Source organism: Tachypleus tridentatus, chromosome 11, assembly GCF_004210375.1.
Source record: "Tachypleus tridentatus isolate NWPU-2018 chromosome 11, ASM421037v1, whole genome shotgun sequence".
Lineage (NCBI taxonomy): Eukaryota > Metazoa > Arthropoda > Merostomata > Xiphosura > Limulidae > Tachypleus > Tachypleus tridentatus.
This window is the reverse complement of record NC_134835.1, coordinates 34,409,788-34,428,621: the sequence shown is the minus strand read 5'-3', so window position 1 is coordinate 34,428,621 and position 18,834 is coordinate 34,409,788. Positions and strand designations below refer to the sequence as shown.

The window sequence follows — 18,834 nt, the reverse complement described above, 5'->3', positions numbered from 1 at the left end:
ATTTTATTTCATTACGACGTATACTTGTAATGTATATTATACTCGCTAGAATATCCGTCCCCTGCATTGAAGTAATGTAATTTCACGATAAATGAACGTTTATATTAGAATATGAAAAGTTGCTTTCATTATATTTAATTGTATAAAACACAAAAACGCCCACAAAAACAGAACAACAAGAAATGTGCAGGTATCTCCGCATGGATCCAATGAACCTCTATAGCAATTTTGGTGGAGATCCAGTCACGTCCTGTAACGTAGTTATACGGACATACAGTATACATTATATACATAATAAGAATGCTCTTCTAAGTTTTTTAAATATGAAGCTGTCATTATTTTATTTTTTCTTTCAATCATTCATTGCAAATAATCGGTGTAATGGATATCCGACAATACATTTCTAGTTAGAGTAAATCCGATCTCAACTGCTAACTATATACAAATATGTATCTACACGTCTGTATGCAGAATACATATCTTGACAGGTTAACAACAAGCAATTATCTACTTTTTAGGAAGCTTGCTTGGTGTAGTATTATAATTTCACGCGTGATTTCCTCTTCAAGTGCATATTTTGCAATCACTCGATCATCACGTCACCAAAAACTCACTGGCCTGTGCGATTTAGATTTATCCACAATCAGTCACCCGTCTCGAGCATATTTTCTGATTAATATTGATATGACAGATGCGGTACGTTCTAAATCTGTCGGGTTAACTTTCCAATTACCAAGTATCAGTTCAATATGTGTTACAACCATTCCTCCAACCCAAGAAAGTTGGGAAACTACTTTTCGTTTAATTTTCTTAACGTAATATTTGTTTTGCAAGTATGAAAGAGGTTTACGATTGCATTTGCGAAACTTTACATTTTAAAACAAATATATACGGTCGAGATTATTTACCTACGTGTTTTCCGCTAGTACAGCGGTATGTCTGCGGATTTACTACGCTTCCATCAGGGGTTCGATTCCCCTCGATGGACTTAGCAGGTAGTCCGACATGACTTTGATATAAGAAAACACACAAATATTTATCTAAATTAAGTGTAATTTAGTTACTGACAAGAGATTAGAGAGAATGTCATTACTATAACCTTCACTTTTATTTAGGAACTCTCCTCAATTCTAACCGATCATTTTAAGCAAGAGAAGTTAAATTCTTAAAAACAACGCAGAAATATGACTGGAAAATATTTTGTAAGGGTTTTTCTATCGGTCGGTGCATTCTACTAGATAACGTAACTAAAACTGTCCCGGTATCGCCATTTGAATCAAAAAAGGAATCGTGTATATAGAAAACAGAAATTCCTATATAATTATTACATTAAATAACGAAATAATCGCCATAATAATTTTATGGAAACCAATATATTTACTGATGAATTACTAATAAAAACTTACTTTTTATATTATATATAGTAAGTTAAAATATATCTATTTACCTGAGTGTGTGTTGTTATTGGGCTTATGGTTCTTCTGCAGTAGATGTCTGTGACTTGTTGGCGAAAAATGTGAAAAAATAAACGACCAGCACTAGCTTCACTTGTTTTTAAAATTAAATGTATATTCGAAAGTAGTTGAACGTATGTACAACAAATTCTTCACATATAGAAATCATAGGTATATCATAACCACGATAAAGTTCTCTTATTGTTGTCAAAAGTCCACTTAAGCCAGTTTAACAGCTTTAAAATTTTAGTTGGCAAGCCAAATTATTTTTCTCTATTACTATCGTAAGACTATCTAAACATATTTCACTTACGTTTCATTGAGTTACCACAGTTGTATTCTATACTTTTAAAATCGTCCTCTCCTTTTTTCGTATTTAGGCCTACTTCCAGTAAACGTCTGCTTTTTGTCAGAGTTCACACAGACAGGTTCATATAGTTTAGAACTATTTTTGATGATATAAGCTATTCTTCTTATCTCAACACCATTAGTATCACTCTAATATATATATCAACCATTAGGCCTTCCTTCTCTGTCCGAATGTCTCTTTTACGACTTTGTTTGTTTTGGAATTTCGCACAAAGCTACTCGAGGGCTATCCGTGCTAGCCGTCCCTAATTTAGCAGTGTAAGACTAGAGGGAAGGCAGCTAGTCATCACCACCCACCGCTAACTCTTGGGCTACTCTTTTACCAACGAATAGTGGGATTGACCGTCACATTATAACGCCCCCACGGCTGGGAGGGCGAGCATGTTTGGTGCGACTCGGACGCGAACCCGCGACCCTCAGATTACGAAGCGCACGCCTTAACGCTCAAGGCCATGCCGGGCCCGTTTTACGACTTTACTTTGTTTTTCGTCTGCTCTGTCTTTGTCTGTCGGTTGTTTCCCGTTCATCTCATACTATTTATATGTTTATTACTAAATAATCTACTCGCTATACATCCTCGACATCAATAAATATCTCGCGACATTTTAGAATCTCAACATGAATGAGTTATAAACACAATGCACTACTCTCACCGACTTACGCAACTAAAGTTGTCATAAAATTTACTTTAAAATAATTGCTTCTAACTCTCTTGTTGTGGGCAAAACTAAACAATCCTCACTCACAAAATAAATAAATAAATGAATAACATTTACACTAAACATTCCTTTATATCATGGCACACTTGATTGGCTCGACAGATAACCCAATGTAGCATTGCTTTGAAACAAACAAGGCCCCAGTCATTTCAGATTGCGTCTCGTGCAGGAGGTGTAGCTTAACATTGAGTCAACACTTCAGTTTTTGTGTTACTTATTACGCCTAAAGAGGGACCCATTGAGTAACGACAAATGTACCGTTTTTGTTTATGCGTATATTACTGTTATAGCTATTTACTAAAATTGCATAACTTTTGTTTCTATGTATATTACGGTTTCATCTGTTTGTTGAAATATCATGCAGTTTCTGTTGATTAACGTACTTAGACTGTGAATCCGATGATTGAAGGTTCGTGGCTCGTTACCACAAAATCAGCAATTTAGGATTCATGGGTGCGTTATAAGAGTGACAGTCAAAATTCTACTACTCGATTAGAGTACCTAAAACGTGAGTGCTGTTGTTCAGCTGTCTTCCTTCTACTCTATCCATCTTAAATCAAGCACAGTTTACGTGTAAGTTCTGACATAAACGTAAAAAAAGTGTTAACATGCAAAACTACTGGACCTGACATATAAATGTGAGTTCTTTTGTCATTATTAACGTATTAAAATCATAATAATAACAATACACTTTTAAAACAAACAACATATTAAAATTAGGTTGCCATATTTATCAAAGCAGTAAACAATACAAAATGAAAAGAAAAGATTCAGTTGTATCTTTAAATTATCTGGTTAAACCAAATTAACCATAAACCTTATTTTCGCCTTGTTAAAAACCATTGTTTTTAAGACTAATTTGGACAGCTATCAAAAGGTGGACATCGTGACTTATACTTATTTTTATTGTACTCATTAATGGCGGCAAAATCATGTTACTCTGCCAATATTGACAGTGTATCACCAATTATTTGCAGGACTTACCCATAAGCACGTTCTCACGGACGTCGAATATGTTTCGTTTCGACAAATTCATTGGTTTCCGGACCTCAAGAAAGAAGACTAATTCCTTTATTCTACTCGAACCAATCAGCCACCACCGTGCTACGTCATCAAGGTGAGTTGGAAGAACCAACTGTATGTTCTTTATATTGTCCTTGCTGTAAAGAAACATATATACAAAAATTTAAACGGTTAGAGTATAATATATATGTATATATTACAACAGGTGTATAGATATCCATATATCGGCTCTTCCTTATCGAACTATCAGTTTCTAAATAATCTTCGATATAGAAGAATGACATAAAAAAATACAGCAGTCCTGAAGCAACATAGAATGACTTGTTTTTTAGCCTCGAATTTTAGAGACTAAATTTTTTTCCTATTTTACACACAAGTCTTTAAGAATCGAATATAAAATCGATATTATGTATTGATTTTAAAAACTGCAAAAAAAAAGAGTTAACTACAATAACTCAAATTTTGCTTTTACAAAATAATGTTTGAGATAAAGTAGCATTTATTTATCATTGTATGAAATGTAAACCAGCATAAATAACTCTTATACTCTTATACTCCATTATAAGTCAAACATGTTTAACTCAGATGTTTATTTACAACGAAAATGAAATCACAATAGACTTGGGTTGGTTGCTGTTACGCACAAAACTACTCAGTTGGTTATCCCTACTCTGCTCGCCACAGGTATCGAAACGCAATGTATCAGCGTCGTTAGCCCGCAGGCTTGTCGCTGAGCCAGTGGGTGTGGGGAAAACTGCAAAAAAAAAAAAGTTCATTTTTAATTTCATAAAGAATGTTATACATGAATCTGAATTTATTTGTCAATAACATGAAAACAAAACTTTGCTAACATACCCAGTCAGTCATCATGTAACACTAGCTACACCAGAACTAAGCTAATTGTCATAATAACGACGAAACTAAAATTCGCAGGCTCGACATGATGAGGCAGTTAAGGCATTTGACTCGTAATCTGAGGGTTGTGGGTTCGAATCCCCGTCACACCAAACATGCTCGCCCTTTCAGCCGTGGGGAGGTTTATAACTATTCGTTAGTAAAAGAGTAGTCCAAGAGTTGGCGTCGGGTGATAATGACTGTCTTGTCTCTAGTCTTACACTTCTAAATTAGGAACGACTAGCTCAGATTTTCCTCGTGTAGCTTTGCGCGAAATTCAAAACAAACGGACAAACTAACATTCGCGATGATCGTTTTTCATTTTCGACATTTTGAAAGGGGATGAGGTAACTTAACGCCTCGTGTTTGCATGTCTATAGTCATTTAAGAGTGATTTTAATTCAGTAATCCTATCCATTTGGCTGACGGTAATTACAAGAAGGAATAGTAAATCACAGAAGTCTACCTGAAATCCACGTAAAAAAACAACAACAAATCAAATTTTATCTGTGAGTTTGAACAAGCAGAGATCTAATGACCAATCTTTCTGACCATGGCGCCTATGGTTTCCAATCTGGAGTCCTCTAGGATAATACTAGTGGCCCTTGAGTTATTTTCTTTAATTAAATAACGCACGAAAGGACACAAAAAAATAACTCTTAAAAAAAACTTTCACTGTTCTATAATTTTCACAAATTTTCCGGCTCTAAGTATGCGAAAATACTAAGTTAAAAATTCACTTAAACTCCTTGATGGATTCTCGTGGGAAAAAATTCGGAACCTAGTATCAGTAAGGCAACGTTAATTACCTCATAATCATCCAAGATTTTACTACCGTTATTGTTTTAATTGCACACTCAGTTGGATATGTCTTTTATTTGATAATAAAAAATGGTAAAACAACTTAATCATTAGTTAACAAAAACAATTTGTTAGGTGCGTGTGTTTTCTTACAGCAAAGCCACATTGGGCTATCTGCTGAGTTCAGCGAGGGGAATCGAACCTTCTGATTTTAGCGTTGTAAATCCATAGACTTACCGCCGTAGCAGTGGGGGAGTTTGTCAGGGAGAGAGAATCTCTCGAAAACATGGGATCTGTGGTGGAAAAAAATAATAACAAAAGGGATCCTCAGTGGTGTAAAGAGTGGAAACTAGTGCCATAGGCGATACGCATGCGCGCACAGTAAACACGTGGACCGTTAAATCTTTATCAATCATTGTCATTTAGGTGACTTTCTCTACGAATATCCGTAAATCTTTGCATACATTTGATAGTGTGGAAAAAATATTACAGAACACAAAATAAAAAAAAAAAACGTAGATTTACGTAGATTTACTGTAATAGAATTCATAGATTTACTATAATAGGTTTCATGACACAAAGCAAACAATCTTCTTGTTATATTTATATATTTGTGATATGAAACCTATTATAGTGAATCTATGAAACCTATTATAGTAAATCTACATTTGTTTTATTATTTGGTAACATGTTTTCCACACAGATAGCCCCTAGCCGTCCCTAATTTAGCAGTGCAAGACTAGAGGGAAGGCAGCTAGTCATCACCACCCACCACCACCAACTCTTGAGTTACTCTTTTACCACCGAATGGTGGGATTGACCGTCACATTATAACGCCCCCACGGCTGAAGGGGCGAAAATGATTGGTGTGATGGGGATTCGAACCCGCGACCCTCGCGTTAAGAGTCGAATGCCTTAACCCACCTGGCCATGCCGGGCCAACAAGAAGATTACGCTTTTTCTGAAGAACATGATGCAATATTTCATCATTTAATAATTAAGCAATTGTGGAGAATAATGTAAAAAAAAAGTTAAGTTTCCGAGAATTACAGCGACTATTTTGACTAAGATTAAAATGAGTAAGCTTAGCCTTACGTGTTCAGCATTCAAATAAACATTAAATACAATGGGTGTATTTCAAATTTTTTAAAATCGCAGGCCTTGTCATCACATGAAAAAAACTTTTGACTATTTAATAAGATACAAAAGCAATAAATATTTGTACAAAACAAATAATAAAATACAAAAACAATAAATATTTGTACAAAACAAATTATTAATTTTTAGACACTAATTTTGTACAAAACAAATAATAAAATACGGTTTCCAGTAACCCAGTTATAAAGCTGTTTATAAGAAAAATGGCCCAGAATCTGCCTTGTCTTATTAGTCAAGTGATTAATCGGTTCTGGTATAAACTTTAATGACTTTAATTAAAGGAAGTCTTGTTCCACCACTTCTTCCCTTTTTAAGGAAGTGGTTCTTTTTTTCCTTTCCTTTTTTTTTTTTTTTTTTAACTGAGGCGAATGATACGTTTCATCGATTGGAATAAGGGACTTAAGTAATAATTCCAAAAACACCCTTAAGTTTCCCATGCGCAACCAAGCATTTACGCATTACGAAACGCTATCATATAACACTCGGGACTTTTTACAGTTTCGGTGATCGGGAAATACATCCATGGAGGTAACACAATATATGGGAATCATAAAATTTCATACTTTTCGGACAGTGTGTTTCTTAAAAGTTAATCAGTATACCAGGTTGTTACTACGCAGTATGTTACTTACACTGCTCTGTTGTCAAAAAAATACGTCTTATGCAAGATATTCGTGTCTTTCACAATAGCTTCATATACAGGTAGAATTCATTTCGATTAATTGGCGTAACTATGAGTGACTTATTTGATGTTTGTAAACTTAGTGTAATGGCCGTCAAGACCGCCAAATGAGTTTCATTTCCCTTGTTGTTGTTACTGTGAAAGCCAAAGAACACTGTAAGCGCAAACGTATACGATTTATTTTATTATCTTGATGACTTACAAATCTAATTGTTGTAACTTCGTAGTGAGTATAACAGCAAAAATATTGTGTGAAAAGATGACTTCCAAATCTAACTGTGGTAACTTTGTAGTGACTATAACAACAAAATATTGTGGGAAAATATGACTTACAAATCTAATTGTTGAAACTTCGTAGTGAGCATAACAGTAACAATATTGTGTGAAAAGATGACTTACAAATCTAATTGTTGTAACTTCGTAGCGAGCATAACAGTAACAATATTGTGTGAAAAGATGACTTACAAATCTAATTGTTGTAGCTTCGTAGTGAGCATAACAGTAACAATATTGTGTGAAAAGATGACCTACAAATCTAATTGTTGTAACTTCGTAGTGAGCATAACAGTAACAATATTGTGTGAAAAGATGACTTACAAATCTAATTGTTGTAACTTCGTAGTGAGTATAACAGCAAGAATATTATGTGAAAAGATGACTAACAAATCTAATTGTTGAAACTTCGTAGTGACTATAACACCAAAAATATTGTGTGAAAAAATGACTTACAAATCTAACTATTGTAACTTCGTCGTGAATATAACAGCAAAAATATTGTGTGAAAAGATGACTTACAAACCTGTCTGTTCACTGTGTGCACTGATGATTTACAAACATAATTATAACTTCATAGTGACTATAATATGAACATTTTTCACTGTATGTTATGATAATTTGCAAATTTTGTCGTGTAAACTTTACAGTTACTCTAATATGAAACTTAAGGTTTGCTGTGAATTATAATGGCTCACAAACTTTGTTGTCGTTGACTATAAGATGAAACGTACGATTCGCTGTGTAACGTATTGACTTACCAACCTTATTGTCAAAATTATGCTACAAAATTAAAGATATAATTCACTTGTAAATCGATAACTTTGAAATTCATCGTGTTTTTTTCATTTGTAATACACACCGGATAAATGTGTAAAACAAACTACACTCTCCAGATAAGGAAACTTTTTATTTCAGCCAAAGCTTCTCCATTGTTTTTTGTTTTTTCTTATCAGAGCTAGTAGTACGAAACGGTGTTCAGCCAAAGCTTCTCCATTGTTTTTTTTTTTTTATCAGAGCTAGTAGTACGAAACGGTGCTCAGCCAAAGCTTCTCCATTGTTTTTTTTTTTTTTTATCAGAGCTAGTAGTACGAAACGGCGCTCAGCCAAAGCTTCTCCATTTTTTGTTTTTTTATCGGAGCTAGTAGTACGAAACGGTGTTCAGCCAAAGCTTCTCCATTGTTTTTTTTTATCGGAGCTTTTTTCAGCCAAAGCTTCTCCATCAGAGCTAGTTGTACGAAAAGGTGCAATGAGGAAATATGGTTAAAATGAAATGTTTCGATTTTTTCTAATCCTTAGCTGGAAAGTAAAGGTAATTTTTACCCTAACTTATTGCCAAAATGTGCAATCTTTATGGTACCAGTTTTAATACAAAATTAAAGATGAGATTCGTTTTTAACATGATAACTTATAAACTTTATCGCATAAATTTTATTCTTAAAGGAAATTAACGGTTCTGTTTTTACCTTGATGACTTACAATATTTATCATACGAAACGAAATATTCACTGCGTAACATGAAGTCCTTGAAACTTCGTAACAGTGATCACAAGAAGTTTTACTTTCAATCGAAATACTGAGCCAGCAATTTTTACCAGTTTGAAAATCCTGCAAGACTGCTAGTGTAGTCGACTGAAGAAACCTTTGTGAGTCAAGCTCTTCCATAACAGTTTACTACAGAAATAAGGGAAAGTTGCGTGATCAATATGGAGTATCCCAAAGATTCAAACTTTAAAAAATGAACTGTAATGAACTACAAAAACCCCCGAGCTATATGGCAAGAGTGACACGCTGAGAAACATACAAGAAGATAGATATTGATAGATAGACTGACAGATAGATAGATTAACACTAGACTGATAAATAGATAGAAGAAAACACAAGATTCTATAACTTGAGCACTTTCAAAAAATAGCCGGTTCTCCATTCTAGACACACTACAAATGTGTCAAGTCTGTACCTGATGAAGAAAGGCCCAGTTTTTGAAAGTGTTCAAGTTATAGTTTTGTATCTTCGTCTTAAATTGATTTTATGCCTAAGTGTTACCCTGACATCATAAATAGATAAATGACTGGCTGACAAACAAACAGTAAGGCTGATAAATAGATAGACAAAAACAGACAAAGAGATATAAAAGTAGAGAGCTAACTGACTGACGGACATGGCCCGGCATGGCCAAGCGTGTTAAGGCGTGCGACTCGTAATTTGAGGGTCGCGGGTTAGCATCCCCGTCGCGCCAAACATGCTCGCCCTTTCAGCCGTGGGAGCGTTATAATGTGACGGTCAATCCCACTATTCGTTGGTAAAAGAGTAGCCCAAGAGTTGGCGGTGGGTGGTGATGACTAGCTGCCTTCCCTCTAGTCTTACACTGCTAAATTAGGGACGGCTAACACAGATAGCCCTCGAGTAGCTTTGTGCGAAATTCACAAACAAACTGACGGACATCTATTGGCCAAATATCGTACTCTGACCTATTCTAAATGTGTTCTGCGAACCGTACACACTTGATATGGAATGCAATTACGAAAACAGACAGAAAAAATAAACTCAGACTTAGTTCTTTTCTCCTACGATCTTAATTTAAATTTGGAAACATTCTTTATCCACAAACTACACTCAGTAAAAAAAACTCAGTGAAATGTTTTTTATATACCAATCATTGAAAAACAACACCCATGTGATGACACCTATTAACCCTTCGCTTATTGAACGTGTCTTCAAAATTTCCTTTGAGGGTTTGTCTCTATTCACGATGCACCTCTCTATGATGTGTGTTCATGTGTGTGTGTATGTTTATAGACACGTAAAGCTGCACAGTTTATGTTGAGAACTGGATAATGAAAAGTTATGTTGAAATAAGCATTCATTCAATTCTCAGGATAAAGTTGGTACTGTGTCTTCATTGTTTAATAGAAGCTTATACGAACAATACAGCTGTGCCTATATAAGTGACTTTTCAATACCTATTTTCGACATTATCACATACGATAAACATACTTCCCTGGTTGAGAAAATGTAAATATTATTAAGCAGCCAAAGCCTCATGTGTCTTCTAGTCGTCGGAGCATGAACAACAAAAAAATAAAATAAAAATGTAGGGAACAACTACATTATGTTGTTACTGACGTTCCTGTTTATCTTATCTTGTAACAACTACATCATATTGTTACTGACGTTCATGTTTATCTTATCTTGTAACAACTACAGTATATTGTTACTGACGTTCATGTTTATCTTATCTTGTAACAACTACAGTATATTGTTACTGACGTTCATGTTTATCTTATCTTGTAACAACTACATCATATTGTTACTGACGTCCATGTTTATCTTATCTTGTAACAACTACAGTATATTGTTACTGACGTTCATGTTTATCTTATCTTGTAACAACTACATCATATTGTTACTGACGTCCATGTTTATCTTATCTTGTAACAACTACAGTATATTGTTACTGACGTTTATGTTTATCTTATCTTGTAACAACTATATCATATTGTTATTGACGTTCATGTTTATCTTATCTTGTAACAACTACATCATATTGTTACTGACGTTCATGTTTATCTTATCTTGTAACAACTATATCATGTTGTTACTGACGTTCATATTTATCTTATCTTGTAACAACTACATCGTATTGTTACTGACGTTCATGTTTATCTTATCTTGTAACAACTACAGTATATTGTTACTGACGTTTATGTTTATCTTATCTTGTAACAACTACATCATGTTGTTACTGACGTCCATGTTTATCTTATCTCGTAACAACTACAGTATATTGTTACTGACGTTCATGTTTATCTTATCTTGTAACAACTACATCATGTTGTTACTGACGTTCATGTTTATCTTATCTTGTAACAACAACAGTATATTGTTACTGACGTCCATGTTTATCTTATCTTGTAACAGCTATATCATGTTGTTACTGACGTTCATATTTATCTTATCTTGTAACAACTACAGTATATTGTTACTGACGTTCATGTTTATCTTATCTTGTAACAACTACAGTATATTGTTACTGACGTTTATGTTTATCTTATCTTGTAACAACTACAGTATATTGTTACTGACGTTTATGTTTATCTTATCTTGTAACAACTATATCATATTGTTATTGACGTTCATGTTTATCTTATCTTGTAACAACTACATCATATTGTTACTGACGTTCATGTTTATCTTATCTTGTAACAACTATATCATGTTGTTACTGACGTTCATATTTATCTTATCTTGTAACAACTACATCGTATTGTTACTGACGTTCATGTTTATCTTATCTTGTAACAACTACAGTATATTGTTACTGACGTTCATGTTTATCTTATCTTGTAACAACTACAGTATATTGTTACTGACGTCCATGTTTATCTTACCTCGTAACAACTACATCATGTTGTTACTGACGTTCATGTTTATCTTATCTTGTAACAACTACATCATATTGTTACTGACGTTAATGTTCATCCTATCTTGTAACAACTACATCATATTGTTACTGACGTTCATGTTTATCTTATCTTATAACAACAACAGTATATTGTTACTGACGTCCATGTTTATCTTATCTTGTAACAGCTATATCATGTTGTTACTGACGTTCATATTTATCTTATCTTGTAAAAACTACATCATATTGTTACTGACGTCCATATTTATCTTATCTTGTAACAACTACATCATATTGTTACTGACGTTCATGTTTATCTTATCTTGTAACAACTACATCATATTGTTACTGACGTCCATATTTATCTTATCTTGTAACAACCACATCATATTGTTACTGAAGTTCATATTTATCTTATCTTGTAACAACTATATCATATTGTTACTGACGTTTATGTTTATCTTATCTCGCAACAACTATATCATATTGTTATTGAAGTTCATGTTTATCTTATCTTGTAACAACTATATCATATTGTTACTGACGTCCATGTTTATCTTATCTTGTAACAACTACAGTATATTGTTACTGACGGCCATGTTTATCTTATCTTGTAACAACTACAGTATATTGTTACTGACGTCCATGTTTATCTTATCTTGTAACAACTACAGTATATTGTTACTGACGTCCATATTTATCTTATCTTGTAACAACTACAGTGTATTGTTACTGACGTTCATGTTTATCTTATCTTGTAACAACTACAGTATATTGTTACTGACGTTTATGTTTATCTTATCTTGTAACAACTACATCATGTTGTTACTGACGTTCATGTTTATCTTATCTTGTAACAACTATATCATGATGTTGCTGACGTTCATATTTATCTTATCTTGTAACAACTACAGTATATTGTTACTGACGTCCATGTTTATCTTATCTTGTAACAACTATATCATGTTGTTACTTTACGTTGCGTTCATTTAATGACAGTCTCATAGTCATGCTCCTTATTTGAGGAATTGCAAGATTATAAATAATTAATTTTCAGGTATAATGACGGTTGGATAGGGAGGCAAAAACCGTTTCAAAGCCCCATGGACACGTGATCTGGTTTTGATCTCTGGTTATAAGAATTAACAATGTAATTCGTTTTGTCTCACAAAGCTTGAGATAACCTTTTACTTTTGAACAGGAATATAAGCTGTCTTGTCTTTCTTTCATCTTATTCAGACAACGTAAAACGCCAACACAATTTTTTAAATGTTTGATATAAAGTGTTTTTTTTATTTCGCGCAAAGTTACACGAGTGCTATCTGCGCTGGACGCCTCTAATTTAACAGTGTAAGACTAGAGGGAAGACAGCTAGTTGTTACTGTCCCCCTTCAACTCTTGGACTACTCTTTTACCAGGGAATAGTGGGAGTGACCGTACCTTTATAACGCCCCCGCGGTTGAAAGGGCGAGCATGTTTGGTGTGACTAGGATTCGAATCAGCGTCCCTCGGATTACGAGTTGAATGCCTTAACCATCTGGTCATGCAGATGGTTCTTGTTAGACGAAACTATTTATACAGTCAGATAATAAAGATGTCTTGAGATCAGGTTTTCAGACTGGAATATCCTTTGTGGTTAATGGAATTTGAAAACAAATGTGTATGGATGATTTTGGACACCAGACCCATCCAGAAACAGACCTATAAAAGTCATACTTTAGCCGTGGCAAGTAAAGTGAGGCTTTTTGTAACAAATGAGATTCAATAAACATGAAGCTTGTCTCTCTGGAAATAAATAGGGTATTGGTTCATAAAGATAAGATGTTCAATCATACCTCCTGTTCAACCATTGTTGGAGAGTAAAACGGATATTAATACATGCCGGACAAGTAGTTAGACACAGCTGCTTTAATGAATTACTGTACGATCGTAAGCCGTTATTCAAGTACTCTAGATGAATTATAGAAAGACAACAAGGAGATGTAGTGCGTTTTGGACAACCTTACCGAAAGACCTTTTGGTGAGAAAAGTACATTACAGGATACTGTCCACTACCACCGGACGTGGTAAAATGGACTGTAATGACGTGGATATACTCTAAAATTATTTTAATATAAAGCACTCACTCGTTTGTATACGCTGTATCCAAGCGCGTAAGGCCTAGGTTTTAACACACAAGTCCAATTAATTTGTGAAAGACAATCCGCCAACTTTTATGAAAATAGCTGTACAATAAACCTACGAAGTTTACCATAAGAAAGGGAGAGTAGTAAAACGTAATTGTACAAAGTTATGAGGTAGTATATATTATAATACAGTAAACTATTATATCAAGTTCTACTATATATTTCACTTTGTTACAATGAAGATATTGTTTTGTCTAAGAGAGAGAAAGTGGAATATATCTCTTTTTCAAACCGAAGGAATAAATACGTTCAACAACACACAAAGGTAGCTTATACAAAATAGTTTATAACAGACTATAGTGATAGAGGTTGAACTGGCCGATTTTAAAATATTTGAATATGACAATGAAGAGTGAGGTAGGAATTAGTAGGGTATTTCAAACTTTCTATCCTTCTTAAATTTACATGAAGATATTTAAAGTAAATTAAAGTCTTCTTAAAGGATACTTGAAAGTTAAAGTGAGGTATCTGTGAGAGATCTTTAAATTTACTCATTCAAATGAGGGCGGGTGGTCACCCTATTTACCCCCATATCAGTCTGTGAGTGAGTTATGTTGATTAATATGCCATTACCAAATTACCATCAATCATATACACACGTTTTACAGATGTTAACAACAATCACATACTGTTAGGCTGAATTTTAGAGAAGGCAAGAAGCTGTCATCAGACATTGAAGATAAAAGTATGATTTGAAGATAAAAGTATGATTTGACACAGTACTCAAGATGAGTAGGCGGAAGACGAAAGAGAAATCCGAAACGTCATCCTCTAAACTTGTTTCTTTTTTTATTTAAACAGGAACTTTGTTTTGCTTTTTTATTTTTGCGCAGAGCTACACGAGGGTTATCTGCGCTAGCCGTCCCTAATTTAGCAGTGTAAGACTACAGGGAATGCAGCTAGTCGTCACCACCCACCTCCAACTCTTTGGTTACTCTTTTACCAACGAATAGTGGGATTTATCGTGGCTTTATAACGACCCACGACTGAAAGCGCGAGCAGGTTTGGTGCGATGGGAATTCGAACCCGCGAGTCGAACGTCTTAGCCCACCTGGCCATGCCGGGCCAACAGGAAGTTAGCGTCAATTCCGGTGTATTTACCACAAAACTATGATGTTTTTGGCACGTAAAACTTCAGATTTATCAAGTAAAACGATGGTTTTTTGCCACGTCAAACTTTAGATTTATCAAGTAAAACGATAGTTTTTTGCCACGTCAAACTTCAGATTTATCAAGTAAAACGATAGTTTTTTTATCACGTCAAACTTCAGATTTATCAAGTAAAACTATGTGTTTTTTTCACGTAAAGCTTCTGATTTATCAAGTAAAACGATGTTTTTTTTTTGTCACGTAAAGCTTCTGATTTATCAAGTAAAACGATGGTGTTTATGTTATTAAATTCAAAACATACGTTTCAGTTTAACAGGAATAAAAATTCAAACTATTTTTTATCGTTTCAGTTTTTCCAACTGTATTTTGTGGAACTGAGTTTTGTAATTTCACAGTATTTTTTGTTTTCAGAATTGTATTTGTTCGAAAAAAATGAAAACTGTAGGTATTTATTTTTATAATAAAATATTTAACGAATAAACAATCCAGCCCTTTATGAAAGTAAACATTCGATGTGCTGAAGGATTGTATGAATAAATACAACACAATTCAGATTTATTGATAACTGTAGCTTTCAACTGGTGTCGTTCAAATATCGGTTTTTATTTGCTTGCTTGTCTGTTGAATATCAGACAAAGTTACTCGAGCGTCATTTACATCAGCCATTCCGAAGCTAAAAGTGATAAAGGGAAGATAACAAGTCCTCACCACCAGCTCTTGACCAACAAATAGTGTGATTAACTGACACATTAAACTCCCACCCAAACGAATGCAGGGCGAGCATTTTTGATAACAGGATTAGAACCCACAACCCTCAGAGTACAAATCGATCGCTCTTCCCACTAGGCCATATCCAGTTTGAACTATTTAGATCAAACATTAAACTTCAACTAGTACCATTGATGCTCATCTTTGTACTTTCTGGAACAAATAGAAGTTTCGTACTTATCAACATTTACGTAATTTGCAGTTACGTTAATTAAACTGTACAATCGCTTATCGTCCTGCTTAATAAACTGAGTTAATTATTCTCGTAACATCACGATTTGTACGTTAATGTAATCTTTACCTTCAACTGTACAATCGCTTATCGTCCTGCTTAATAAACTGACTTGATTATTATTCTCGTAACATCACGATTTGTACGTTAATGTCATCTTTACCTTCAAGTAACAGACTCGTATCAGCAACTAGCTCGGTTATCACAGCTCCTGATCACTAATTAGTACGAGGACTAATGAAAGACTCTATATCATACACCAACTTGTAAGTTCAGACTAATTTTCCACAACTTGTTATGGTTTTTAAGTCCTTGTTTGTCAAGTAGTGTATTCCTTGAACATGATTCGCTGGTTTTATGGATCTTAGTGAATTAGCTAACTATCTCATTACTAAAGATTCTCGTTAATACATTTTTAAACAACATTTCATAGAAGTAACACTTTATTAGAGGTTAAACTACAATGTAAACTCCTATTACTGCTATTCACCTTTTCCATAAACCGAATAATTATAATTTCAAAACGAAGATAAAAAATGGTTTGGTTTGTTTTGGATTTCGCGCAAAGCTACACGAGGGCTATCTGTGCTAGCCGTCCCTAATTTGGCAATGTAAGACTAGAGGGAAGGCAGCTGGTCATCATCACACAGCCAACTCTTGGGCTACTCTTTTATCAACAAATAGTGAGATTGACTATCATGATGTAACGCCCTCACGGCTGAAAGGGCAAGCATGTTTGGTGTGACGGGGATTCGAACCCACGACTCTCAAATTACGAGTCGAGTGCTTTAACCACCTGGCCATGCCGGGCCAGATAAGAATGACCAGAACACTTTGCAACGCGTATGAATTCTGTTTTATCCACCTTACGGATAGTCAAGACATTTGATATCAGCAGAGTTTTATTGGTAGATACATTTTTTTTATTTATGTTGCTAATATGAATAACCTTCGCGAAATTACTTCGTTACTAAGATGATCGAGGTGAATTTATGCTTTAAATTATGGTCGCTAAGAAGACATATATTTAAACCAATAATCTAACTATTTCAACCGTTATGAATGAATCAAAAGGCATTGACACTTTGTCGAGCAGGAACTAAACGAAAATTCTAGTATTTTAAGTATATCACATATTGTGCACCAGATTGAATGTTAGTAGCTTGTACCAATTTCAAAATTACATTATCACGGTTTGATATCCTATAAGCTTCCGGGCCGGTACGACCAAGTGGTTAGGACGTTCGACTCGTAATCTGAGGGTTGTGGGTTTCAATCCCCTTCACACCAAACGTGTTCGCCCTTCTAGCCGTGGGGGCGTTGCAAAGTCACAATAAATCCCACTATTCGTTGGTAAAAGAGTGGCCCAAGAGTTGACGGTGGGTGATGATGACTAACTGCCTTCCCTCTAGTCTTACACTACAAAAGTAAAGACGGCTAGCGCAGGTAGTCCTCGTGTAGCTTTGCGCGAAATTCAAACACTAATTAACAACTTCAATTTTAATTTTATCTGCCATCTAGTGACGGTTATGTAAACTAAATCAATCTTACATTCTTGGAAATTCCAAAGAAAAAATCTGTTAAGTATTTAAATAGTTCTTCTGCAGCTGTTTTGAACGTTATACTACTTTTTAGATATTTATTTATATGATAAACGTACATTTCCAATCACCGAAACAATTTTTATCACAAATTCTACGCCTGTTGATTTCTTATGCTTCACCAGTTTTCGGAATTTTGAAGTGTTATACTGAAGGTATAAATAGCGTTCCTGAGAATCTTTTGCCACCTCATCTCTAAGCCTAAGTGATGAGTTCTGGTACTGATAAAGAGGCTTTTTGAGAAGGAAATTGCGGGACATAAAATATAGATGTGGAATGCTATTTTCATATGCTTCGTATTTTCAATCCGCAATGGAAAACAAATACTAGGAATCCGAGGAAAATATTTACAATTAACGAGATTTTTATCACAAATTATGATTTTTCTAGAACAGGCCTCTTCATGGCCAGGTGATTAAGGCGCTCAACGTGTGATTATCGAAGAAGGAAATATACAGATCTAGCAAGCCCCCTTTTAAGTGAATTGTACCTACATCAACTTGGGTTAACTCGCTATTTGTGAACTCTTGATAAGATACTGTTTGTAAGTTTGTAAACCTTTCGTGTATAAATCCTTATTTATAACAACTATTTGTAACAGCCTTTACTATAAATTGTATCATTGTTTGTGTATTAATATATATTTGTATTAAGAAAAAAATTATTCGTGTATCAATCTTGTTGGAAAGCGTAAAAAAATAGTTACATATCTACATTAATTTAACTTCTAAATTTAAATTTAACTCTGTTTTAGACTATTTCAAACCGTAATAGGTAACATAATAAACTGGGAGCTCGTGTCCGAGATCTGAATCAGATATAAATGTTCGACCTGAATTCAAATGCAAATCATAATTCAATTTATATTTCTCAGTGCCAACTAGATTTGATCATGCCTGATTATCAAGAATTTTTAATCGCCCTCCTTCGAGCAACTAGAAAAGTATAATAATAGTGAATTGTTCAAAATTGCTGAAACTTTTAAACTAAAGGTTGAGAAATCAATGTGAGAAAATGAACAAAAAACAATATAATTGAAATACTAGCCGATGATTGGTTGCCTGAGGAAGAATTAGGAGAATACTATAGTGTCATCACTAGCCAATCATGGTTGAGTATGAAAGATAAGTTAAAGATCCAACTAAAACTCAAACAAATT

The 18,834-nt window shown here is 34.3% G+C and overlaps 1 long non-coding RNA gene across 1 annotated transcript in view; it reads right to left on the bottom strand.

Moving 5' to 3' along the window:
• Positions 1–217: 217 nt before the first annotated feature.
• LOC143231333 (uncharacterized) overlaps positions 218–18,834 on the bottom strand; it is a 39,636-nt gene continuing 21,019 nt past the window's right edge. The window contains exons 2-4 of the long non-coding RNA XR_013016878.1: positions 3,527–3,702; positions 1,448–1,500; positions 218–250 (exon numbers count right to left, since the gene is read on the bottom strand). This is a non-coding gene — a long non-coding RNA (uncharacterized LOC143231333). The remainder of the gene's footprint in view (positions 251–1,447; positions 1,501–3,526; positions 3,703–18,834) is intronic.